Raw genomic sequence first — 16,668 nt, forward strand, 5'->3', positions numbered from 1 at the left:
TAATAAAGGCCATATATGGTCATATAATCTATGACAAAGGAGGCAAGAATATATAATGGAGGAAAGATGGTCTCTTCAATAAGTGTTGCTGGGGAAAAAAATGAACAGCTACATGTAAAAGAATGAAATTAGAACACTCCCTAACACTATATACAAAAATAAACTCAAAATGGATTAAAGATCTAAATGTAAGGCCAGATACTATAAAACTCTTAGAGGAAAACATAGGCAGAATAGTGACATATAATGCAGCAAGGTCTTTTTTGAGGATTCCCTGGAGAAGGAAATGGCAACCCACTTCAGTACTCTTGCCTGGAGAATCCCATGGATGGAGAATCCTGGTGCAGGCTACAGTCCATGGGGTCGCCAAGAGTCGGACACGACTGAGCAACTTCACTTTCTTTTCTTTCTTTCTTTTCTAAAGTAATGATAATAAAAGCAAATATAAACAAATGGGATCTAATTAAACTTAAAAGCTTTTGCACAGCAAAGGAAATCATAAATAGGATGAAAAGACAGTCCTCAGAATTGAGAAAATATCTGCAAATGAAGCAAATGACAAAAGATTAATCTCCAAAATATACACACATCTCATGCAGTTCACTATCAAAAAACAACCCAATCACCTCCAGTCCTGTCTCAGCAACTGTTAGCAGATTATGAGCCATCAGCTCCTCTGGGGCTGGCTGTAGGATAAAACTCTCACCACAGGACAGAGTGCATTGAGCACCATGAGACAGTGTTGGTCAGCCAACTCTGAGGATGCCCAGGAATTCAGGGACGTGGAGAGGACCAGTGAGACCCTGACCAAGGACTTCCACCAACATTTGGTGGAGGGTGGGAAGGAGTCGTTGAACCCCTCCAAGCTAAGGGGCCTGATCACCCAGCAGCTGCCCCACCTCATGCTGAGCAACTGTGGGCTGGAAGAGAAAACTGCCAACTTGGGCAACTGTAACAACTCTAAACTGGAGTTTGGGAGTTTCTGGGAGCTGTTTGGAGAAGCAGCCAAGAGTGTGAAGCTGGAAAACACTGTCCAGGGGAGTTGAAAACCATCCCCTGGAATTCTGGGTGGGTTGGGTGGGATGCTGGAGAAAAGGGACCTTAGACTTTTGTCCTGTGGGTTTGGAAATAAGACTCCTCTTTCCACCTCACCCCCAAAAATAACCCCGTCAGTAAATGAGTGGAAGACCTAAATAAACATATCTCCAAAGAAGACATACAGATGGCCAAAAAACACATGAAAATATGCTCAACATCATTAATTTTTAGGGAAATGCAAATCAAAACTACAAAGAGGTATCACCTCACACTGGTCAGAATGGCCATTATCACAAAATCTACTAACAATAAATGCTGGAGAGGGCGTGGAGAAAAGGGAACCCCTCTTACACTGTTGGTGGGAATGTAACTTGATACAGCCATTATGGAGAACAGTGTAGAGGTTTCTTAAAAAACTAAAAATTGAACTACCATGTAAACCAACAATCCTACTGCTAGGCATACATCCAGAGAAAATTGTAATTCAAAAAGACACATGCACCCCAATGTTCATTGCAGCACTATTTACAATAGCCAGGACATGGAAACAACCTAGATGCCCATCAACAGAGGAATGGATAAAGAAAAGGTGATACATATATACAATGGAATATTACTCATTATAAAAAGGAACAAAATCACATCATTGGTAGAGATATGGATAGAACTAGAGACTGTCATACAGAGTGAAGTAAGTCAGAAAGAGACAAACAAATGCCTTATATTAAAGTACATATGTGCAATTTGAAAAAATTGGTGTAGACAATCTTACAAAGCAGAAATACATACATAGACATACAGAACAAACATACAGAAACCAAGGGGAAAGGAGGGGTGGGGTGAATTGGGAGATGGGGATTGACACATATACACTTTCGATACTATGCTGAAAATAGATAACTAGTGAGAGCCTACTGTATAGCACAGGGAACTCTATTTAATATTCTGTGGTGACCTAAATGGGATAGAAATTCAAAAGAGAGGATATATGTATATGTACAGCTGATTCATTTTGCTGTACAGTAGAAACTAGCACAACATTGTAAAGCAACTATACTCCAAAAAAAAAATTTTTTTTTTAATGAAGAAAAATAAAGGCTGTCTCAGACAAGCAACAAGTAAGAGAATTCTGTCCTGCAAGAAATGGTAATTTTCCTTCTGCCTAAAGAAAATCTTTGAAATCAGAAGCTTACCTCTATACAAAGAAGGGAAGAGCATCATAAAAGGAATAAATGAAGCTAAAATAATTTTTTTCTCAACTGATCTAATATATTTCTTTCTGCTTAAAGTTATAATAGTAACAATGAATTGCATGGTTACAGCATATGGATAAAAAAATATCCCAGGGGATGGAAGGGAGGAATTATGAATACATTGTCATAAGGTGTCTGCACTACACAAGAAATACAATATTGTTATCTGAAGGCATACTTATATCAGTTAAAAATGAATATTTTAAACTGTAAGGCAACCACTAAAAATTTCTTAAAGACATATAATTGCTACACTAATAGAGGAGATAAAAACTGAATTCTAAAAAAACAAAAAACTGAATTTTATAAAATGCTCCATTAAAATCAAATAAGGCAGAAAAAGAAACCTCTGGTAATAAGCAAAAGTTACAAATGTAGGTAATATTCGCTCACATATATTAATAATTATTTTAATGTGAATGTTCTAAATGCAACAATTAAAAGAGAGTGATTGCCATACTAGATACAAAACAGGACCCAATCATATACTGCCTACAAAAAAAGATACTTTTTAAACAAAAATGATAGGATAAAAACAAAGGGATAAAAAAGATGCACTTTTAATCAAAAGAAAGTAAGTTGGAGTAGCTTTATGAATTTTAAACCAAGCAGATTTCAGAACAATGAAAAATATCAGGGATAAAAACAGGCACTGCATAATAATAAAGGAATCAATGTTCTAAGAAGATATAACATTCCTAAACATGTGTGCACCTAACAATAAAACATCAAAATATATGAGGCAAAACTCAATACAATTGAAAGGATAATAAAAGAAAACCCTACTACAGCTGGAGACTTCAGCTCCTACCTCCCCCTTCAATAATTGCTAGATTGAGTAGGCAGAAAAATCAGTAAGAATATAGTTGACTTGAATGGTACTGTCAATCAACAATCTAATTGACATCTGTAAAAAAACTCTAACAATAGCAAAATACACATTTTTCTCAAGCTTACAAAAACATTCACCATGAAAGACCACATTCTGGGTCATAATACACACCTTAACACATTTAAAAGAATAAAAGTCATACAAAGTATGTTATCAGACCACAGTGGAATTAAACTAGAAATAAGTAACAAAGATAGCTGGAAAAATCCTCAAATATTTGGAAATTGAAACAACAGACTTTTAAATACCACATGGGTCACAGAATGGTCCCAAGAGAAATTCTAAAATATTTTCAAAGTTGTATTTCCATTTTTACCATTTGAGCCACTTGCAAAGCCCCCCATTTTTACTATCTGAGAGGCTTCCCACATGGCTCAGATGGTAAAAATGAAAATACAACTTAGCAAAACTTTCAAGAGGCAGCAAAAGCAGGGTTTAAAAAAGAAATTTATACCATTACATGCATACATTAGAAAAGAAACAAGATAAAAACACAATAACCTAAGCTTTCACCTTAGGAAACTGTAGATATAAGAGCAATTTATGCCTACAGAAAGCAGATAAATAATAAAAATGAGAGCAGAAATCAATGAAATTTAAAACTGGAAAATAGATTTTAAAAATCAACAAAACCAAAACCTGGTCCTTAGAAAAAAAAAAAAAAAAGTTTAATTCTTAAACCTCTAGCCAAGTTAACCAAAAAAAAAAAAAAAAAAAAATACACAGGTTACCAATACTAGGAATGAAAGAGGGGTCATCCCTACTATTCTCTGGACATAAAAGGATAATATAGGAAAGTCATGAACAATTCTGTGTCCACAAATTTGATGATTTAGATGAAATGGACCAATTCTTTGAAACACATAAACTACCAAAACTCACACAAGTAGAAATAGATACAAACCTCTTTAGATGAGTCATTAAAGCAAGTGAATGAATAAAATAGTCTTCAAAAAAAAAAAAAAAGAAGTCACCAGGTCCAGATGGTTTACTGATAAATTCTACCAAGCATTTAAGGAAAAAATTATACCAATATTTCCCAGAGGGAGGGAACACTTCCTAACTCATTCTATGAGGCCATCATTTCCCTATACCAAGATGACATTATATAAAATGAAAACTATGGACCAGGTGACATTCAGTTCAGTTCAGTCGCTCAGTCATGTCCGACTCTTCACAACCCCATGGACTGCAGCACACCAGACTTTCCTGTCCATCAGCGACTCCCAGAGCTTGCTCAAACTCATGTCCATTGAATCAGTGATGCCATCCAACCATCTCATCCTCTGTTGTCCCCTTTTCTTCCCACCTTCAATCTTTCCCAGCATCAGTGTCTTTTCAAATGAGTCAGTTCTTCACATCAGGTGGCCAAAGTATTGGAGTTTCAGCATCAGTCCTTCCAATGAATATTCAGGACTGATTTCCTTTAGGATGGATTGGTTGGATCTCCTTGCAGTTCAAGGGACTCTCAAGAGTCTTCCGCCAACAACACAGTTCAAAAGCATCAATTCTTCGGTGCTCAGCTTTTTTTTTATAGTCCAACTCTCACATCTATACATGACTACTGGAAAAACCATAGCTTTGACTAGACAGACCTTTGTTGGCAGAGTAATGTCTCTGCTTTTTAATATGCTGTCTAGGTTGGTCATAGCTTTTCTTCCAAGGAGCAAGTGTCTTTTAATTTCACGGAAATTAACAGGAAAGCAAAACAAACCGAATCTCATTAACATGTATGCAAAAATCCTCAACAAAATATTAGCAAATCAAAAAGTAACTACATACACTACAGCCAAGTGGGATTTATTACAGGTGTGCAAGGTTGGATTCAATATTTTTAAAAAATCAGTCAACCTGCCACATGAGCCTGGAGCATCTCATTCAAGTGCCAGAATACTTACAAATGCTCAAAAAAAAAAAAAAAAAATCACCCCACAGTCACAATGAACTGAAACAATCTGAACAACAAAATAAAGTAGTACTGGTTTGTCATCCCAATTATAATACAAATATTTATGAATCTACACTGATATAAATAAAGGATTTAATAAAGGGGGGACAGTTCCTCTACCAAGGAGAAGGATTCCAAAGAGTTTATGTAGATACACAGCCCTTAAGGAAGCAGAGCACTCAAGTATGTGTTACTCATAGTGATGTTCATCCAAAGAGGACAATATGCAAAAAGAGGGAAAAGAGACTAACTTTACAATGAAAAATAACTGACAAATACTCCTTCAGCCAGATGATCAAGGTCAACATAAACAGTGAGAAACCATGTTCACAGCATGTACTTATGATGTAATGTGATGAGAAAGACACTTTACCTCCATGATCTTCCTTCCAAAACACACTACACCAGTATCATCATGAAAAAAAAACATCAAACACACCCAAACTGATGGACATTCTACAAAATACCTCACCAGGAGCCCTAAAAACTGGCAAGGTCATTAAAAATAAGCAAAGTCTGAAAAATCATGAAAACCTACAGGAGTATAAGGAGATGTGGCATCTAAATGTAATGTGGTATCCTGGAAGGGATCTTGGAACAGATGATGGACACTAGAGAAAAACTGAGGAAATCTGAATAAAGTATGGAATTTAGTTAATGATCATATATGCATACTAGCTTATTAATGGGCAAATGTACCATCTTAATATATGAAGCTAATAGGTGAAACTGGACATGAGGTATATGAAAACTTTCTGCACTATCTTTTCAGTAATTCTGTAAATCTATAACTGCTCAAAAATTACACACTTACCTTAAAAATGATCATTACTGTTTTAAAATTACCATAGCATATCCAAAGATTTTTCAGGGTGAGTGACAACGCAGAATGATTAATGCTGGTCCCCATTCTAATGTCCATACACACAAATACATCTGTCCAATTGGGTAATTTGTCTATCAACCTCACCTTGATAGATTCTGCTTCACTGGCTGTCCTTATTTCTAAGAAAATAGGTCAATTCAACTTGCAGACATCCCAGCCAGGCTTCAAACCCACACTTGCACACACAAGTGCTACACTTATACTCAACCGATTGACAGATGATTAAGTGATCATTATCTGGTTATGAAAATTTGAACTAGAAAGATAAACAGCAAAACTTGACTATTTTGTTCTACCTTTGAATTGCACTGCTTTGGGCCAACCACTGTTACAATATAGGCTTGGTTAATATATTCCTTTCTTTCTTCTCTTTGCCATTTAATGGCAAGAAGGCAGCCAAAGCAAGGAAGAGAGGAGAGAAGCTTCAGGAGAAGAAAAATCCAGAAGTAGAGTCCAAGCCCCTAATTAACTTGGCTATAGGAGCTTCATTGTCTCTTTCTTATCTTCTGACTTTTAAGTAACAATCCTAGTTTTCATCACAAATTTCCTTCTGTCTCGGCTTCAGGCTTTACAGATGACTGGCACTTTTAAATTGTGAGAATGGTTTACCTTGCTGGCTGAGCAGCCTCTCAAAAATCATTTTATTAGGGGGAAAAAAATCAGGGCCAGCAGCTCAGTGAGTTCTCTCTTGGCAGCATATCTTTTTATTTCTTGAATTTCATTGTGACTTGTTTGCCTTGTCCCTCTGCCATCGTCTAGTCTAACATCCTAATAACAGCCTGTAATTTGTAATTTGGATTTTCAAAGCTGTATTTTTCAGTCATGTTCTTTCTGTCCAAATCAAAGAAACCATTTCAATGTCAGGCGGCGGGACAATGAGAGAAAACCTGGGCAGGCACACATGTTTTTTCATACACGAATGTGCACATGCATTCATACACACATACAGGCACGTTTTCAGGTCGAAGCCTTGCCTAATTCTAGCTCAAATATTTTGCTTTTCTCTTTCTTCTGTTTCTGAGCACCTAACTTCCAGGCTGAAAGGGAAGTTTGGGGTTTGGGTTTTTTTATTATTATTATTATTATTCAGTATAGAGTTTGAACTATTATATTTTCAAATCAGTATTGAACAGTCGCCTACCAAAGACACAGAAATCTTTGTAAATAAAGCATTCTGACATTCAGGAACATTTAATTTAAGTATCCTACACCTTGTATTATTGCTTGAATATTTATATTTTCAATTTTATTCATCTGTTCTATGGTGCATGCCAATAGTGATTAAGTTAGTAAAACTTATCATGCTCAGAGTGTGTTCCAACAGGAGGAAGAGCTTCCCTAGTGGCTCAGAGGGTAAAGCGTCTGCTTGCAATGCGGGAGACCTGGGTTCAATCCCTTGGAGAAGGAAATGGCAACCCACTCTAGCAATCTTGCCTGGAAAATCCCATGGACGGAGAAGCCTGACAGAAGGCTACAGTCCATGGGGTCACAAAGAGTCGGACACGTCTGAGAGACTTCACTTTAACCCTTTAACCACCCAGTTGCTGCTTTCCACAAATGTCCCCACCTCTTAAACAGAGATACTGTTTACAAACACCTCCAAGGGAAAGGTAGTGTATCATTCCAGCTGTTGAAATTCTAGAGCTATAAGTGACTAAAAATAATGAGGCCAACATTTCATTTTAAATATAAATAATTTGTGAAAATAATAAATTAACATTATTAGCAAACACATGCCACAGTATAAATTATCTTATCCCTTAAGTTTGTGACTCTGCTCAAATTTAGATAATTACAGGAGGCAATAGACTCGACAAGATTCCTACTAAGCATGGAGTTACACTATTTTTAATGTACGAGGATTATGTACCAGGAAAAGACAATTAGCAAATTAAACAAACTGTGCTGTTATAAGAATTAAATTCCCTAATTTAGTTCTTCTATTAAGTTTTATCTTAATTTCCAACAGTTGCTAGTAATTAGAAAGTACAATTATTTGGCTATCACAAATATGCTTAAATTTATATCCCGCAAGTGTTACACAACATAAACTTTATTATATAGGTGAATGTATGTACACATTGTTAGCTTACCTTGATCCAAAAAGAACTTCAAGACATTTATACGTGTTCCTGTAAAGTGGCAAAATAAAATCCCATTAAAAGTAGAAAATATATGAGCCAAAGGTAACTAATCACAAGAAACTAACAAGAAGCCATTAATAAGATTGGAACACAATGGTGTTCATACCAGAGGTAGACCAGTACTTTTGGCTCTGAGCTTGCCAACTGCCAATAGGAATATGGATGCAATTTCAAGTTTCACAGAATGTACAAGGGAAAAAGAAACCATTTGCTCACAAAACCCAACTGCTGCTGAGACCAGAAGACAATACTGTCTCAGAAAGATCAGAGATTAATTCTATTAATAAAAATATTCCTATGGGCAGATGCAAACTATTAAATATAGGTTGGCTAAACAATGAAGTCCTGCTATAAAGCACAGATAACTATTAATATATTCAGTACTCTATGATAAACCATAATGGAAAAAAATACATATATATGTGTGTGTGTGTGTAACTGAATCACTTTGCTGTATAGCAGAAATTAACACAACATTGTAAATCAACTATACTTTAATAAAATTTTTAAAATATATATCCTTTTGGTAAACACTGAAAAGTTTCACAGAGCTATGATTTTTGTTAAAAAAAAATTAATACTAACTAGGATTCTGTTGATTGCCTATATAATTGATTTGGGTACTCAGTTCTCTAGGTTGTCAATTAGTATATTTTAGATTTTCTAGCAGTGGTACCGGAGGAGGCAATGGCACCCCACTCCAGTACTCTTGCCGGGAAAATCCCATGGACAGAGGAGCCTGGTAGGCTGCAGTCCATGGGGTCGTGAAGAGTCAGACACGACTGAGTGACTTCACTTTCACTTTTCACTTTCATGCATTGGAGAAGGAAATGGCAACCTGCTCCAGTGTTCTTGCCTGGAGAATCCCAGGGACGGGGGAGCCTGGTGGGCTGCCGTCTATGGGGTTGCACAGAGTCGGATACGACTGAAGCGACTTAGCAGCAGCAGCAGCAGTCGTACCTAGCCAGGGGTGGGGTATGGCTTTGGAACCAAGGGAAGGCAACTGCTAACTGTTATAATGGTGGGAGGTGGGCACAATTTGTTGAGCAAGGTCTGGGGATTTTAACATACTACAATGCGTAGGAAAGTTATGCACAATATAGAATTCTAATATCCCAAATGACAACTGCAGCCTCACTGAGAATTATGTCCATGTCTTTCAAATAATCCTCCTATAGATATTCCTGCTCTTGGACAAGCTATTAAAAGGCACTGTATGCTACTGAACTCAAAATTATACTCCCTGGCAAGTACTCAAAACATTTTTTAAGCTAATTCTTCTGATCATGGCATACAGCACTACTTAAATAACAATTTTCCTATGGATGGAAATTTATCCATAAAGAGACAATACAAGAGATTCACCTATCTTTCCTCCTACTATACCCACAAGTCAGTGACTGACAATAGCCAGCCACCTTGCTGCCATCTGTAGTATGTACATATCATATATATTACTGCATATACATACATGGTTCACACATAAGTAACAGTTCTGATTCTTGGATAAACCTGGAACTGATTTTCCATACATGGCCTTCTAAATTAGTCTAACATCAGGACCTGGTATAATGACTCTGGCCTTATCCTTTAACTCATCCAGTTTCATTCATAAAGTGTCTCTTCATTTCAAAATCCTCAACATTAGGGGACTCTCATTTCTTCTCTATTATTATTACTATTCTGGGCTTTAAAAAAATTATTACTACATTATCAAAATATTCCTCTGTTTTCAATCTGCAGTCCATATCACAATAGGGTAATATTTTGATGAATAAACCAAATCAACAGGCTGATCATTCTAAGAAATTGTTTTTTTTTTTTTTTGTAACCTAATCATCACTCCCTACCCCTCCATCCAATAAAAATATACCATGGCCACCGAGACTTTGGGGAGATCTAACAGTCAAATGCAGGGAATTTCAATCAAAATTTTGGTTTTGAAATTCATCATAGAGACACTGTCTTGAAATTCAAAATGTTTGATAAGCAAAAGATAGGAATTCTGAAATTAAGAAGGCAAATCTTGTGCCAAGGGGGTGGAGGGAAGGACTGGAAGTGTGGGATTAGCAGGTGTAAACTATTATATACAGGATGGATAAACAGCAAGGTCCCAGTGTATATGTACAGTACAGGCAACAATATTCAATATCCTGTAATAAACCATAATTCTACATGTGTATAACTGAGCCACTGTGCTGTACAGCATAGATTGGTACAACACTGTACATCGATTATATTCAATTGAAAAATAATAATTCAAAAGGCAAACTCTGAAGAAACAAGACATAAAGTTTATACCTTAGTCAGAGTGGAGAAAAGGCCAGACTACTTCATTCTGAGGACAAGACAAAGGGTTGCCCAGGCAAAGGAGAAAAAGAGGGAAATATTACCCAGAAGCCAGGCTGGTTGGGAAAGGGGTTAGAGGACTAGACTCTTCAAGTTACTACAAAGAACTCAAGAAATATCACAGACTTTGGTCAAGTGGGGGTCACCCATTGCAAGAACCAGGGAGCCATAAGGAAGCTAATCCAGTGACCAAAACTATCCAACAAAGTATGGGAGCACCGCACCCCGCCCCAACTTCACTCCTGCACCAAGGAGCTCTAATAATTATCCTACTAGTCACCAAGCAGCAGAGACCTCCCATGAGCAGCATCCTGTACATCATTCATTGATGACTCAGCAAGAACTGTGTTGTCTTGCCTGGATCCCAATTTTTTTTTTTTTTTTTTTACCTACTCGTGTGGACAATTGCCCTGTCACAAGCTTGGTTTAATTACAAGCAAAGACCAGGATTTGGGACAACCAGAGGGAAAATGGTGATGTGAAAATGAGAAACCACAACACTTCTGTTTGCTAGGAATTCAATCCAGCCTGAAATCTCTTTACGCTACTATCCCGCAGCTCTTCTGCTCTTACACACAACTTGGCCGAGTGCATATTACCTTAGTACCACTAAGTACAAGATCAGAGTATTTCAACATTTTTTAAGATACAGCTTAATACATAAAAACAGAGTGGTTCCACTGAAGCAACACCTGGGGCTTCAGATCCCTTGCTGTTTTGGCCTCTTACCATGTGCACACCCACTGCCAGCTCAGGTGCCACCTGTTATCTTTCTCTGAAAAGACACTCTGCTATTCTAGAATTCTCTGCCAAGGACTTGCTTTTCCTCTTAATGTGCACTGATGATTTCTAAATAGAAGGCTGTATTCCCACTGTACCAGAATCACCTGGAAAGTATTGTTTATGTCTTTATTGTCCCTACTCAGGAGACTGTGACCCACAGATCTGAGAAAGGGCCCAGATATTTGTTTTTAAACAAGCTTCCCAGGTGACACAGACACTCAGACAGGTTTCCAATCCCCCTGAGATAAAGCTTACAGGTGGTGCTATTAAAATTTCTCAGAGACCCTCAAATGGCACCAAAGTTTCACTGACCATCTCTGGAGACGGTGACTTGATGCTTCATCTGATCACCTCCCAGAGGACTCCAGCCTTCTTGTTGTGATTTATTTGGAAGCCAAGTTTTACAGTCAAGAGCAGACATGATTCCATGTCATCCCCACCGATGTTTTCAAAAGTTACTCTAATGGTATGTTTGTTCTATCTCACTGAGCATTTTATCCTGTAGGCAGTATATGTGTATTTTACACTAAAATAAAGGCTTTTTCCTATTTAAGGCCCCATATCATCAGTCACCACTGAAGTTTTCGTTAGAGTGAAGATTAGTACGAGAAAGTTTTGTAAACAGAATAATGCTGACGAGCTGCTCTGAAGCTTCTTTTTAATATGTTTTCTTTTTTCAAAGAGGTTATGGTTTGAAGCAGCCTTTGAAGCAAATGAACCCATTAATCAGGCACTAAAATGCTGCTACAGCAGTTTAAAACTATATCAATGAAAGTGTACTCTGGAAACCTTTTGCCAAAACTGTCCAGCTTGATTGATTGTTTTGCATATACGTGTATCTTTTGTTCCCCCGGTGCTGCTGTGTTCCTGACTACAGGCAATATTTATAGGGCAGAAGAGCAGAAAACAACACATCCACAAATATCCAATCTTTATGTGAATGAATGGCTGTATGGTAAACCAAGCATTCCACAATGAAAGGAGATGCATTTAGGCTGCACACGCCTCAACCACAATAGCAAAGCAAGCCAATATTGTCTCTGGCCACTGCTGTGGATTCTCCTATTACCCCGTCAATCTCTTCCTGCCCCATGGTTCAGAACTCCCCCTCCTTACAAAGGCCATCTTCTAAGCTCAGCATCCTCACCTTCTGGAAGCTTGCTCCAACCACCTAACCTAAGAGAGCAACCTCCAGTCCCAGCATGATAGCACTGTCTATTCTGACAACCTGTTCTATTGTCTTCATAGCAGTTATCACCTTTTGTTTTTATTACTGCTCTCCTCCACCAGGATGGAAAATTTAAGAGCAAGACCCTGTCTGTCTTGCCTTCACAGGATAACCAGAGTCAAGTTCAGTACATCATAGGCAATTAATAAATATCTATGGAACTTGATAGAAGCAGTCCAATGCACTGAAAATTAATTGGCCAAATATCTACTCTCCAAAAGTCCAAATACAACTTGATTTATTACTTGAAATTACTGTGGAAAAAATGGTTTAAAAAAAAAAAAGAAGAAGAAGTTAGAAGAAGGGTGGAAGAGAAAATGACACACCAGGAGATCCAAAGGAATTCAATAGAAACAGAAAAAAAATCCTCTTTGGACTTTTGAAATGCTATAATGAAAACACACTTTTCTGAATATTAAATATATTTGTAAAAATATCAAACCACTCTATCAGCCTTAGTTTGCAACAAATTGACTACTCTGTTAGGACCATCCACTCAGAATTAAGCACAGTGAGCTTTATAAAGATTTAATGTGAGGATGTACATTTTAGGGTAAATTGATGAATTTGGTAGGTTAGGCTAATGGGTCACTTGAAAAACATTGTTATTTAACAAATCAATTACTCAGCCTATTGATTTTAGCTTATTTAGCAAGAAACTTCTGGACCTTGAGCTTTATTATTCCCATCTTACAGTGGGTGAATCTGAGGGTCACTAGCTTGCCCACGGATACACAAGCAGTAGGTGGAAGACCTGGCTTCAGCTTGGAGTCTTTCAGCATCTGGAGTCTGAGCCTTCGACACCGAGTGGCACTGCCTACCCAGCAGGCCCTCAGCAGCCTAGGATTTAGTGTCGACAGTTCTGACACTTCTAGGATGCTTCTGCCAGATCGAGGTATGTAGTAACTTACAATTTGGATAATATAAGACAGGAATTTGAATCAAGGCGGCTTAGAGAGCAAGTAGGGTAGGCTGTGGAAGAATCTGAATGCTTATGAGACTTTATTTTCTGCTCGAGATTGCTCTAGAAGTCACGCTCATGAGGTATCTGAATTTTACTTGGAAAAAGTATGTGCTATAGATGAGAGATTTTTATAAACCTGGGATGTATGAACATCATACCAGGCATGTTCAGTATCTCATGAAAGTCAACTTGAAGGTCCTCACAGATAAGAAGAGAATATACTGTACAATAGAAGCCTTGGGTATTTACAAATTTTCCACATTGGCCTCTTATTTTTCTGAGCAATATGGTAAGCAGGACCACTGGATAAGATAAAGCATACTGCAGAGCTGCAGGAGATGAATCTGAGACTAAGATTATTCCTCCACATTTGTCACATACTAGACATTTCTTTGCACCAACTTTTTAAATTTTTTTTATTATTATTTTATGCTTCAGTCCCTTGGCTGAGAAGCATGTGGGATCTTAGCTCCCTGACCAGGGATCAAACCTGCACCCCCTGAACTGAAAGGCGAAGTCCCAACCACTAGACCACCAGGGAAACTCCCTGTGCCGACCTTTTTAAGCATCCAAGTATCTCTGGGGGTTCTTAATCCTCACATTGGTTATTTTTGTTTGTTTTCTTGTTCTTTCAAAAGGACAGAATTCAGTTCTCTCATTTCATTTCATAGGTTTAAACTAAAGCCCCCAAATTTTAAATGATTTTCTCAAGGTCACTGAGCCCATCACTGGTGGAGTATGAATGTGAAACAGAGTCTTAACTTTCCCAGTCCAGAGTTCTCGTCTCTATATTATCAACAGTTCTCAAACATTTTTAAACAATGGAGCCATTTTTTTTCCTCTGAGCCAAATCTTACTTAACCTCAATATATGTAACTGATAAAGGCTGCATTTTATTAGTAGAAAATTATTTATGGGTATTTTGTGCAGCATTTACTTCTAACATCAAAGAGGAAAAATGAAATTTTTGGAAATTTTTGAAATCAGGAATTATGGATGCCAACAAATCAGTCTCAGCATGCAATTGTTCTTTATTTTACTTCACGGTACTGAGAAAATCCTGACTCAGAAAACTAATTGCAAGTGGTAACCGTGTTTAATAACTCCCCTTGCAACCTCAGAATGCTCTTGAACCAAACTTTGCTCTTGAACCAAACTCTTGAAACGGCTTTGGAAAACTCAGTCTGGAACATACTCTGGAAGTCACTGCAATTAAACTATGTTCCTTTTCCATCTTAGACACATCCCTGCCAAATACTTTATTCAGTTCAATACCAGAAGTCAGCAACAGACTAAATGTTAACTGAGGACAATTTTTTTAAAAGGAGCCTGTCGGAAGATGGAAAAAGGGGAAAAACAAAAAGAAGAGTTCAGTTTTCATTCTAGCACAAATTCGTTGAAAATTAAATCAGCAGATGAGCAGTGTGCCAAATGACTGATTAATCAAATGTATTGATTTACACAAAATGTGTTTCTTATGACTATATAGTTCAGAGCGTTTTTGTATTGAATATGATGCTTTTAACAGCTTTTTGAAGTCTTCTGCTAAATATCAGTGAAGTGGTTTTCATTTTGGTTTCAGAGAAGTGTTTTAAGGAAAGTACAATTGACTCTGCTCCATCAACCTACAACTCAATAGCAGGGAGGGAGACCTCCAGCCTGCAAAACTCACTCCTGGGCTGCCCACACTGGAGAGGGGGTTACTAATGGGCAGAGAATGAGGAGACTAAGGAGCAGAATGAGAAGAGAGGAGGGGTAGAGAACCTGAGCAGGTTTCCCTGGTGGCTCAGAAGTTAAAGCATCTGCCTGCAATGTGGGAGACCTGGGTTCGATCCCTGGGTCGGGAAGATCCCCTGGAGAAGGAAATGGCAACCCACTCCGGTATTCTTGCCTGGAGAATCCCATGGAGAATCCCACAACTTTCAGCTTTCACTTGCAGAGAACCTGAAGAGCAGGAGGCCTACGTGACAGAGTGAGGGAAGAGCTACTGGGAGAGATGGAAGAACTGAAGAGAGAGGGTTCAGTGGGCAGAATCCAAGGCCTCAGAATTCAGGAAAGTTCTAGCTCTTCACAGCACTCCTTGCTAGTTCCTCAAATATGAATGGATGTAAACTTCAAAAGAAATCAGACTTCAGAAATGGGTAAAATTGCTGACTATAAGACATGCATTCCTGGGACTTCCCTGGCAGTCCAGTGGTTAAGACTTTGCCTGCCAAAGCAGGGGGTGCAGGTTCGGTTCCTGGTCAGGTAATTAAGATCCCACATGCCTCAAAAAATCCAAAGCATAAAACAGAAGCAATATTGTAATAAATTTTTTAAGGCATTCATTCCTAAAACACTTGGAGAAAAATTAAGGTGTTATCAAATCCTTCTCTCCACCCCACCAAGTCCAACTAGAGGCAAACCTTGGAGTAAAACCAGATATGATTCTTAGACTAATGCCATTTTTATTGCTTTTCACGGTGAATATGCCTGTCTGGACATCTGCCTTCATTGGCTCTTAAGAGATTTCTCCCCAAAATAATACCAAAGTAAAACAAAATTAAATCATCCAAGTTAATTAAGTGTCATTTTAAAATGACTGAAGAAATGGACTCAAGCTTAAATCAGTCCAAAAGACATAACCCTCCTAAAAATGAAGTCCTTCTTAAAACCTAAATGTAGTCATCAGGTTTTTGGACACTTTTGTTTAAACATGCCTAATTTTGAGAGCTTTAGAGGTAGTTATGCTTTTTCCCATTCTTTGACGACTTCCTGCAAATGAGACATGCAGCCATTTTATAAAAATGATAAATTGGCCTGTTACAAGTGGCCCAGGATCCTATTCCTCATGTCTCTCTCTTCTCATGCTGTATCACTTCCTGGAAGTATTAATAGTTGCATTTCATTTTCCTGTATAAATATTTAAGGACTGTAATTCTGCCCAGTTGACACTGGCAGTGCCTATGCACGGTGATGTTTCATTATCCGCTCCTCATATCAACATAATCTTGTCAAACTTTGTTTCCAATAAATAGGGCAGGCTGTATTTGGAATATTTTAATAACCGAGCCCAGTCATATTGCTTTCAATCATGGCCTGCTTACAAATCCCCAGCTAAGAGGTGCAGTTACATGGAACAATAACCCGTGAGCAGCGTGCCAATATATTTTCATTAGTCAATGACACCCAGCTGCAGAGAGA

General features: G+C 37.8%; 1 pseudogene; it reads left to right on the top strand.

The window, feature by feature from the left end:
- The first annotated feature begins 731 nt into the window (after positions 1-731).
- LOC783716 (protein S100-A14 pseudogene) lies at positions 732-1,046 on the top strand (annotated as a pseudogene).
- The last annotated feature ends 15,622 nt before the right edge of the window (positions 1,047-16,668 follow it).

The sequence above is a fragment of the Bos taurus genome, chromosome X (assembly GCF_002263795.3).
Source record: "Bos taurus isolate L1 Dominette 01449 registration number 42190680 breed Hereford chromosome X, ARS-UCD2.0, whole genome shotgun sequence".
Classification (NCBI taxonomy): domain Eukaryota; kingdom Metazoa; phylum Chordata; class Mammalia; order Artiodactyla; family Bovidae; genus Bos; species Bos taurus.